Raw genomic sequence first — 10,920 nt, forward strand, 5'->3', positions numbered from 1 at the left:
AAAAACGTCGGCGCAACATATCAGCGCATGATTCAGACATGTTTGGCAAGCCAGATCGGTAAAATAGTGGAGGCATACGTAGATGATGTGGTCGTCAAAACAAGACATGTTGAATCTCTAGTAGACGACTTGAGGCTCACATTCGATAATCTCCGAACATACGGCATCAAGCTCAACCCGGAAAAATGCGTTTTCGGCGTCCCAGCCGGAAAGCTCTTGGGCTTCATTGTATCCAGTAGAGGAATTGAAGCAAATCCAGCCAAGATCCGAGCTCTGTCGCAATTGGATATCCCAAAGGACCTCAAACAAATACAAAAGTTAACTGGATGTGTGGCGGCTCTAAGCCACTTTATCTCCTGCTTGGGAGAAAAGGCCCTCCCCCTTTACCGCCTCCTTCGGCGCACCGAACACTTCAAATGGACGGACGCAGCCACGGCCAGACTCGACGAAATAAAAGCCATACTGGCAACAAACCCAGTCCTGGCCGCGCCAAACACCGGCGAACCAATGCTATTGTACATCGCAGCAACACATTAGGTTGTAAGCGTAGTGCTCGTCGTCGAACAAGAAGCGGACGGACACAAATTCCCCCTTCAAAGGCCTGTCTATTATGTGTCCACTGTCCTCACTCCCTGCAAATCACGGTACCAGCATTATCAAAAGATTGCGTACGCGGTATTCATGGCATCCCGGAAGCTACGACACTACTTCCAAGAGTGTTCACTAACAGTAGCCTCGGAAGTACCACTTAATGACATTATTAACAACCATGACGCAATGGGCCGGATCGTGAAATGGGCCATCGAGCTCCTCCCATTCGACATAACTTATAAGCCACGACGAGCCATCAAGTCACAAGTTTTGGCCGATTTCGTCGCAGAATGGACGGAGGCCGAACTCCCTAAAGAGTAGGGCACATATTCAAATTGGATCATGCATTTCGATGGCTCCAAGATGTTGGCCGGAGTGGGGGCTGGTGTGGTTTTGACGTCCCCCACAGGAGACACAGTTCAATACGTACTACAGATTATCTACACAGACTCCAACAATGCAGCCGAATACGAGGCCCTTTTACATGGTCTCCGGATGGCAGTATCCATGGGCATTCAACGCCTAGAGGTGCGCGGGGACTCGAACCTCGCAATATCCCAAATAAATGGAGACTTCGACGCCAAAGATCCAAAGATGGCAGCTTACCGTAACACCGTCCTAAAAATGTCAGCTCGGTTCGAAGGGCTTGAATTTCACCACATAGCCCGGGAAAATAATCAGGCGGCATATGTCCTAGCACGCATCGGCGCAAAACGCGATGTAGTCCCCCCCAACATCTTCTTGGAAAGGTTGTTCAAGCCATCCGTAGTATGGGAAGGGGAGCCGCACAACAACAGCCCGGACCCAACCGCACTGCCTGACATCGAACATTCTGACACAATCGGTGGCTCTGCCAATGAAATAACACCCTCAGCCCACGTAATAATGGCCGTCATCGCCCCGTGGACAGAACCATTCCTCGCCTACCTTACTAGGCAGGAACTCCTCGAGGACCAAAATGAGGCACGCTGCATAGTGCGGCGATCCAAAGCCTACAAAGTCCATGAAGGAGAGCTTTATAAGGAAAGCACTACCGGAGTCCTTCAAAGGTGCATCTCCGAAGAGGAAGGGCGGAACCTCCTGGCTGAAATTCATGCCAGACTCGATGGTCATCACGCTGCAGCTCGGTCCCTTATAAGCAAGGCCTTCCGTACAGGCTTTTATTGGCCGAAGGCTCGGGCAGATGCCCAGGACTTAGTCCAAAAATGCACCAGTTGCCAGCTCTTTGCAAACCAAAGCCATATGCCACCTACTGCCCTCCAAACCATCCCCATCACTTGGCCTTTCGCGGTCTGGGGGCTTGACATGGTTGGACCTCTTAAAGGCGGAACCCACAAGCACAAATACTTACTGGTCATGGTGGATAAGTTCACCAAATGGATAGAAGCCAAGCCTGTTAAGACGGCCGAATCCGGACCTATGATAGACTTTATATCCGGGGTTGTACACCGTTACGGCGTCCCCCACAGCATCATCACTGATAACGGCAAGAACTTCACGGCTGACGAGGTAAAACTCTGGTGCAAAAACATGGGCATCAAGCTCGATTATGCTTCCGTCTATCACCCGCAAACCAACGGCCAGGTCGAACGTGCAAATGGTCTTATCATGAGAGGCATCAAACCCAGGTTAGTGCGGTCCCTCAAGGAATCTAACACGCACTAGGTAGAGGAGCTCGACTCCGTACTCTGGGGGCTGCGGACCACGCCGAATCGCACCACCGGATACACACCATTCTTCATGGTGTACGGCGCTGAGGCAGTTTTGCCTTGCGACATAATTCATGACTCACCTCGAGTGCGCATGTACGAAGAAAGGGAAGCCGAGCTCGATCAGCAGGACAGTTTGGACACATTAGAGGAGGAGCGTGACGTGGCAAAGGCCTGTTCCGCATTTTATCAACAGCAGGCTCGAAGATACCAAAGCAGAGAAGTACGGGCCAAAAATTACAATGTTGGCGAACTAGTTCTACGCCTGCCGGACAAGAAAAAGGACAAACTCAAGCCCAAGTGGGAAGGTCCCTTCATCATCGACCAAGTCCTGACTAGTGGTGCGTACCGCCTGCGAAGTGCATCGGATAACCGACTCGAGCCGAACCCATGGAACGCCGCCCGCCTCCGAAGATTCTATGCCTAGCGCCGGATCCCGTGTTTGTCTCCTTACTCTGTCCATTTTTTATATATACCTTCTGTCTTACATTTCTCTCCTTGTCTCTCTCTTCCCCTCTTATAGCCTTTAGAGGCTCACAAAGTGACGCGCTATCCGCGCTCAGCAAACCTGGGGGCTTCTTTCGGCAGAAGCTTACTTCTACGGGCTTCACGCCCAACACATGTGTCAAACTTCCGCATGTACCTTTTATTCACCACTATATGCATCAATATGACTTAAGTTTTGGCCAAGCTAGGTTGCCTGACTCCTGTGCTTACCCCTACGTTCCCGATTGTTCGGCTAGGCAGTAAAGGGAGCACCTCTGCGATTGTTACTGCCGGGTCAGTCGGACGTGTACCTCAGACTGGGTGAAGCCGAAAGCTAGCGTTCTTAAGGGAATATTCGGTCGGTGAGCTAAAGACGATCTTTTTTATTTTTTCCACGTGCCCCCAGATGTTTTTTCTGCGTTTCTCTTCACAGCATGGACATGCACTTTAGGGCATGCCTCCTAGGGAAAGGAACCCCTAACGGAACTATTCTCCCTGGAAGATGTTTCCTACTAACCATGTAATATAACATAACTAGTCGGGCACTTGTCTGTTCACGCCACAATGACCCCTACGCCTGGTCTCCACGCATTCCCCGGTTCCTATATAACCGCATGGGAATTCGGACACATTCCGGGCCGTCAGGTCCCAAGGATGAAGCGAAAAGGTCGGCCATGACAAATGATCTACAATCCGGTTAGAAGGCATTATAAATGTCAATTAAAATTACATAGTCATTTTGACTGACTGTACTCCTCTTCACTACCATCTAACAGGTTGTCCAATTTACAGTCCTGCTGGGAATACTTTGTGGCCAACTCTACTTGGCCGTATACTAAGCTCACAGGGATCTCCTTCCCATCGGGCCCTACAGGACCAACCTCGGCCATATGGTTGGGGTCGGCCTGTGAATATCGCGTCTTCACCATGGCCCAGGCCTCCCTAGCGCCTTGACGGCAGGCTGATATCTTCCACAACTGGAATCGCCGCCGTGCTCCCCTCAGCTTCTCCGCAAGCTCTCCAAGACCTTCGGGTGTGGAGATGGATGGCCACAGGACTTGGGCGACGCCTCACATCGCCTGCCGAACTCGATCGAGCAATTGCAAGAGCTCGGGAAGAAGGTCACCCGTAGAACCGGGCATCTCCTCTGCAGGACGACCTGTTAACATACCTACGAATATTGCTCCATTAATCAACGGCACCGCCGAACTTTCTTTTAAAAGGTTCGTTCAAGCACTTACTAAATATGTCGCGCCGAAGCCGCTGATTCTCCTTCACGGAGTCTGACAGCTGGGCACGAACATCTTTTAGCTCGACGCCCAGCCGGGTGTTGGCATCTTGGAGAACGTTCTTCTCCCCCATCACCTTTAATAGCACCCTCTCACCAGCCTTTAGTTGGCGTTCGAGGTGTTGCCTTGCCGGATTCAATCCGGCGCCATCTGCGATTTTATTTGTCAGATTCGCACACAAGCCGTGCTTCACCACATACTTATCTTTCGAAATGAATATTACCAGAGGGGGTCTCCTTAGGCTCCCCTACCGCGGCTAGTGCGGCCTCTAGTTGGGCTTTGCACTCTTCCAGCTCCTGGGTCAGTAGGGAATTCTTTTCTGTAAGAACCTGCATTTCAAATGATCCTTAAACCAGTTATTCTAACTGTTTTCAGTCTTGGGGGCTACTGCTACATATATATTTATCAAAATTTTCCTACCCGTATGTCTTTTACATATTGCTCCGTGGCTCTGGCTAGACCATTTTGAGCGGCACGGAGGTGTGCATCTCCCAAATTGAAGGCATCTAATGCCTCTTGGGAGAAGCAAGCGTCGCGAATAATTGTCCGACAACGCATGTGGTTCATGGCACTTTCCACCTCTGAGTTGGTGGCAGATAACCCGTCCACATCTTCCGTCGGAGGAACGTCTGGCACACGCCTTGCGTTCGCTTCCGCCCCCGGACCAGGCCTTGGAGCCTGGCTGGTGGAGGCGCGATTAGCAGCCTCTTTGGATATAGCCCGACGAGGTCTCTTCGTCCTGAAAAGGGCACGAGTGTCAAGTGTGCCTCGAAGGTATAACGACTGGGATAAAGGGGCGTGCCATACCTTCGCGTTGAGGCCTCGGTCCGGACAGCACCTCTTTTCTGCCCATGGGGCCCTGCGGCCCCTGGTTGGTTTGTCGCCACAGGTTCGGCCTTCTGCCTCAGAAACCTCCCCTGCAAAGTTCGGTTGCAATCAGGAAATTAAACACGCATGGACGGACCCCTGTCCGGGGTACAAGGACTTCGGTCTCAGGTACCTGGGGTGTTTGGATTAACCCTGGGTAATCGGCTGTAATGGCCACCAAGGCGCTGTCCTCGCTCAATTGATGGAACACTCCATCAATCAACTCCACAGATATGTCCGGATCCTCCTGAGAGGCCGGGTCGAGAGACCGTCCTGAGTCCTCAGGTTGTGGAGGCGGGCTACTTATGTCCTTTATGGCCCGGCACAGTTCCTGCGTTGAAGTCATCATACTAAGTATTTAACAATGGGAACACTAAACGGATGAGCAAGTAAATGCGACCACTTACCCAGCTTGGGGGATTGTGCATAGAGAATCCACCATGTGGGTTGACGCGGAGAAATTCCTCCTCTTCCCCCTTGTACAAAGTGGAAAAGATCTTTAATAGAGCAGCAACTGAATCTGGCCCTTTACGGCCGTAGCGGGTGGCGTCGTCCTCCCCGTTGAAATCCCACATGGGGTGGCTTCTGTACTGAAGCGGCTGCACCCCCCGCATGATGCATTCGGCCATAACTCCGATCATGGTTAGTCCGGAATGGGCCAACAATCTTATTCGGCCCATGAGATAAACGATGTCCCTGTCGCTTTCCCTTTGAGGGCTCCATGGACGCCAGCTTAGGCGCTTTTTTAAAGGAGCACTATCGAACTCTGGGAGGCCGATCCGGAGAGGATCCGGCAGCGGGACGTCTTCTATATAGAACCATTCCAAGGGCCAGTCTTCGGACGCCTTCTTTGGGGTTCCAGACAGATATCCGGTCCCAGCGATGCGCCATACTTCGGCTCCGCCCACTTGATACATTGACCCTTTCCTGGAACGGGGCACGAGGCAAAATAGCTCCTTCCACAATCCGAAATGAGCTTCAATACCCAAGAATAGCTCGCAGAGGGCTACAAAGCCCGCGATATGCAATACTGAGGCAGGCGTGAGATGATGTAGCTGGAGGCCATAGAACTCCAGCAACCCCCAGAGAAACGGGTGGATGGGAAATCCGAGCCCCCTTATTAAGTAAGGAACAAGGCACACCCGCTCTCCTTTAGATGGATTAGGGGCATTCTCTGCTTGCTCTCCGCCGTTGTAGACGGCGAGACCGGCTCGGATCGGGACCATATAGGCCGGGGGGAGAAATCCTTTGGTCTAAAGCATCACTAGCTCGCTGTGCGGAGTAGAACATCTCTCCCAATATCCAGGCTTAGGGCTAGAAGGACGAGAGGAGGAGTTGCAGCGGCTGGCCATGGTGGAATGGACTTTGTCGGATGCGCTCTGATGAACACTCATGGAGGGGAGAAGGTGTGGATTGGATCTAAATCCTCGTCCCCTTAAAAAGGGCAACTCATTCACACGGATAGGGGTGTGAACGTAAAAACACTCAGACTTTTCATATTCGTTTAACACGTGGAAAATGGCCATTATTGGGCGTAGGAGCCAAGGAGCGCAACATCTACAAGAAACCGGACTTTATTCGAACAGGTACACAGAATTTGGAGGAGAACCCGCCTTGCAATGCCGAAGACAATATGCGCACCGGACTCATCGTCATTGAAGCCTGGTTCAGGGGCTACTGAGGGAGTCTTGGATTAGGGGGTGTTCGCATAGCCGAACTATACCTTCAAGCCGGACTCCTGGACTATGAAGATACAAGATTGAAGACTCCGTCCCGTGTCCGGAAGGGACTTTCCTTGGCGTGGAAGGCAAGCTTGGCGATACGGATGTTCAGATCTCCTACCATTGTAACCGACTCTATGTCACCCTAACCCTATCCGGTGTCTATATAAACCGGAGGGTTTTAGTCCGTAGGACAACATACACATCAACAATCATACCATAGGCTAGCTTCTAGGGTTTAGCCTCTCCGATCTCGTGGTAGATCAACTCTTGTAATACCCATACCATCAATATTAATCAAGCAGGACGTAGGGTTTTACCTCCATCGAGAGGGCCCGAACCTGGGTAAAACTTCGTGTCCCCTGCCTCCTGTTACCATCCGGCCTAGACGCACAGTTCGGGACCCCCTACCCGAGATCCGCCGGTTTTGACACCGACAAGGTACTTGCGACTAATGCATGGGCCGGGGTATCTTAGTACTTAGTTAAGTAGGATCAACTGCCCCGCCATTCTTGCTGCATTAAACCATAGGTGGCAATAGAGCCAAGTGATTAGGCCCAACTTAGAATTCTCCTTAGCATCGATAAACCCTAGATGATAAACCCAACATAGGTAGCAATAGAGCCAAGTGATTAGTGCCAAGTGATTAGGCCCAACCTAGGGTGCCTCGGCATCGATAAACCCTAAATGATGAAAACTTAACTTGGCTTCTATAGGGTGCCTCGGTGTCGATGAGAACCTAAATGATGTACGCTTAGGCTTTTAGGGTGCCTCGGTGTCGACAAACCCTAAATAATAAAAGCTTAGCTTTTAGGATGCCTCGGTGTCGAAAACCCCTAAATGATGAGACCATGATCTTGTTCCTTGACAATAACCAACTTTTTGACCAATTTTTTTCCTATTTAGAGCGAAACATGGCCCACAACGATGAGGCCGGCGGTTCGGGCGGCAAGCAATTCTGGGAGCTGTCCCAGGAGTTGGAGGAAGAACCTCACCACTATGAGGACGCCACGGAAGACACCGATCCTGACTACACAACCCCTAGTGGCGTCGGGGATGACACCACTGATGATGGCGCTGCGGATGCCACCACTGATGATGGCGGCGCACGCACAGATGGCAGCCAACTGAAGAGGCAATGGAAGGACCGGCGCCCGAGCGTGCTCGGCACCGTCAGGGAGGAATTTACTGAAGTGAACTCCGACAGGCATCCGACGGCGCCCAAACACGTAGTCAAGGGGTACTCGGTTCAGCTCGGGTGCATTCTCCGGAGCACCGTCTCGATCAACACCGAGAACCTAAGGCATAAGGACCGAGGGAATTTGCTAAGCCTCCTCTTCACGAAGCTGCACGAACGATACAAGTTCCCCGCTGAGTTTGCAAACACACGCCTCTCAGGGAATAAAGTGAACGGTGACGCCCTCACGAGGATGAGCACGGCCCTGTCTACTTGGAAAAGCACGGTGAAGGCAATGATTGAAAAAGGTGATAGTTATGACAAGATCAAGGCGAAATATCCTTTGATGAGCGAAGATGACTACAAGGAGTTCAAGATCAAGTGCGAGAGCAGCGCAACCTCCATATCAAGTCAGTGGGGGAAAGAAATGCGGAAGTTGAACTTAGGGGTCCACCAACTCGGTCCCGGCGGTTGCAGAGTGGCAGAGCCTATATGGGACAAGGAGGACGCGGACCGTGCCGAGCAAGGCCTACCGCCCCGCTTCGAGAAATACCGTGACAAGCGGACCAGGAACTTTCTCAGGGCCCGGTAGAAGGAGGACCCGGTAATAAAGGAGCTTACCACGGATCCGAAGACCAAGGCGCTTGAGCTTGTTCTCGTAAGGAATACACCCCCGCGTAATTAGCTCCATATGGTTGCATTCTAATTAATCCCCAATATTTCTAAATGGTTCACGTTCCTTCTGCAGGACAATGAAAGTAGTAGCGCGGGGTCGTCTTAGAGCTCCCCTTTCGACACCCCTTTAAATAGGGCGTTGAACGTAATGAAAAACAAGGATAAGCTCAGTAAGCCGATGTCAGCTGGTCGTGTGGCCGGCAAAGGCTTGTCCACAAAATGGTCGTCATACTATACCGCTGGTGGGCGAAAGGAGAAAAAGACCAGCTCGGAAAGCTAATTGCGCGAGGTTGAAGCACTCAAGGCACAAGTGGCGCATATTTCGGAGATTGTCCAAGAGCAAGTGCAACAACTGGGAATGACGCTCAACGCCATGGTGCCTACGTTGATTCATCGGCTGGCGACATGGATTGCGGGCGGCCAACAGGGGCCTCCCCCGGTTCCCAGCTTCACGGCCAGCAACTCGCACAACGCGCAGGCGGCGCCATTGGTGTCTCCGGCGGCGCCATTGGTGTCTTCGGCGGAGGCGATATTCGTGTCTCCGGTGCCGGCACAGGCATTGGAGCTTAATGCACCCGGGTGTATGCCGGCCAGCACCTCGCCAGCAAGCGGCCCCTCCGTCAGTTGCACGCCCGCCGTTGGCGGTGCCTCGACATTAGCCGAGCTCGACGGCATCACAGTAACTAAGCCTCTCGGCCGATGAATTCATCTCCTTGCCTTTGACTGGGCATCCCTGACGCCCTACATGTTTTCGCAGGGCGCCGCCGATGTTCCTTGCACTCTCCTGCACTTCGTGGGCGGTGAGTTGGTCGATGTCGCCAAGGGCAGAATCGTTCAACCGGGGTACCCCGTGTTCCACGGTAATCCGATGCCACCCACAGTGTATAGGGTTGAAGTGGTTCGGGTGCTACCAGGCTGCGACGAGCTGTTACCTCCGATTTGACCCGCTGGGGCCGACGAAGAAGAAGAGATGACCCTCAGCACCTGCGTAAGCTAGCCCCTGCTTTGGCCGAAGAGCCAGATTCGTTTGGGGGCGGGGGACACCACCCCACAGACAAGACCGCCAATCGTGCCGGTGCCAAGCCATGGCAAGAACGCTGCAATGCTATCGGACATGCCAGACATCCCTATGGCACATGATCCGGACATGCATATGGCACAGGATCCAGACGACGACGGTACATTTACCAATGTTGATAAGTACTTTGTCGAACATGGGTACTATGATGAGTTCTGCGGGCCTCCTTCTCAAGAACCCAACCAAGACGACCACGATCTAGCTGGTACGGCAGAGAAACCCAATTGCAACAGGCGTCGTCTGGCGTTCAATTCTCAGGAGACGCCTCCAGCTGCCGCCTTCACCGAGCCTCAGATAGCTGAGGTGCCAAATATTATCAGCCCCAACACGCTCAAGAAGGCGGTCTGTGAGCAGAACTCGGTCCCATTACAGCAGATCAAGAAGAAGGGACGGAAACGAAAGGCTAAAAAGGGCGCTGGTGCGAGCCAGCCGGCACCGAGTACGATCCATGCTCAGGACGGGCCACCTTCACCTAAGGATATCTCGAGGAGGGTGCATGTGGCGGGTAGGGCGATGCTACCGACAAATATGCTCAATGCTGCAACCAGTGCTATGCGGAGTCTGCATGACAGTGTTCTTTCTTTGGAGAAGCGGCGTCTCAGAGAGAATGATGTGGCATACCCGGTTTTCATGGCCAAGGTGCCAGAGGGCAAGGGCTTTGTGGATGGCGCCATTGGGGGTACGATCATCCTGAGGTTTGATGACATCTTTGCTATGTTTAACCTTCATCTGCTGCACTACACCTTCGTTCGGCTATTTTCGCTGAGTATGGAGATGTGGATCATTAGAGACAAGACCCCGGGCATCGTGATAGTCGACCCCTTCTATAAGCATGCCAAGCTCTTGGGCAGAGCTGGGGACCGCCAAGTCGCGAGTTCACACCTCGAAGGCGTCATTCTGGCAAACCCAGATAAGGATAACTTCCTCGTGTCTTACTTTCCCGAGTAAGTGATCCCTTAACCGCCCCGAAACCAATGATTTCTTAGATTTCGATCGTTCTTTCTTTTTTCTAACATTCCGTGTTCTGTGAAGTGACACACATTTCACACTCATCCTCTTAAGCCCGAAATATTCCATGGCCACGTATTTCGACCCGAACCGTGACTCCAAGATAGACTACACAAATATCAAGAAAGTTCTTGATGATGTTCTCCCCGGCTACGCCAAATCTGGAGGCACCTTCACCAGGCCAGTTCATAGGTACGGCAGGCACGTGTTCGCCCACAATACTAAGTTCTGCTGCGTCAAGCAGCCGCCTGGCAGTCAGAAGGATGCCTACTACACCCTCCATCACATGCGGGCGATCGTACGGGACCATCATCACCTT

This window comes from Triticum dicoccoides, chromosome 5A, assembly GCF_002162155.2.
Source record: "Triticum dicoccoides isolate Atlit2015 ecotype Zavitan chromosome 5A, WEW_v2.0, whole genome shotgun sequence".
Taxonomy (NCBI): Eukaryota; Viridiplantae; Streptophyta; class Magnoliopsida; order Poales; family Poaceae; genus Triticum; species Triticum dicoccoides.